The sequence below is a fragment of the Bison bison genome, unplaced genomic scaffold, assembly GCF_000754665.1.
Source record: "Bison bison bison isolate TAMUID 2011002044 unplaced genomic scaffold, Bison_UMD1.0 scf7180017864032, whole genome shotgun sequence".
NCBI lineage: Eukaryota > Metazoa > Chordata > Mammalia > Artiodactyla > Bovidae > Bison > Bison bison.
Window position 1 is genome coordinate 4,386,336 of NW_011494604.1, and position 415 is coordinate 4,386,750.

At 39.5% G+C, this 415-nt stretch overlaps 1 protein-coding gene across 5 annotated transcripts in view; it reads right to left on the reverse strand.

The window, feature by feature from the left end:
* The window catches only part of TFRC (transferrin receptor), a 149,589-nt gene that overhangs the window by 75,052 nt on the left and 74,122 nt on the right, over positions 1-415 (reverse strand). The window lies entirely within an intron of this gene.

Here is a 415-nt window from a genome sequence, read left to right on the forward strand (position 1 = left end):
TGGGAGAATGGCATTGAAACATGTATAATATCATATAAGAAATGAATCACCAGTCCAGGTTCGATGCATGATACAGGATGCTTGGAGCTGGTGCACTGGGATGACCCAGAGGGATGGAATGGGGAGGGAGGTAGGAGGGGGTTTCAGGATGGGGAACACGTGTATACCCATGGCAGATTCATGTTGATGTATGGCAAAAGCAATACAATATTGTAAGGTAATTAGCCTCTAATTAAAATAAATAAATTTATATTAAAAAAAAAGACCAGATCCGGGAAAGAATTTCCATCCCAAGGCTCTCTGTTCACCAAAAATACACATTAGGGGCAAATAATCATCTTACATTTTTAAATAGAAGAAACCAACTTCTAAAACTCAATATAGCCCAGATTCTGCAGCACTGAAGGGCTTCCTT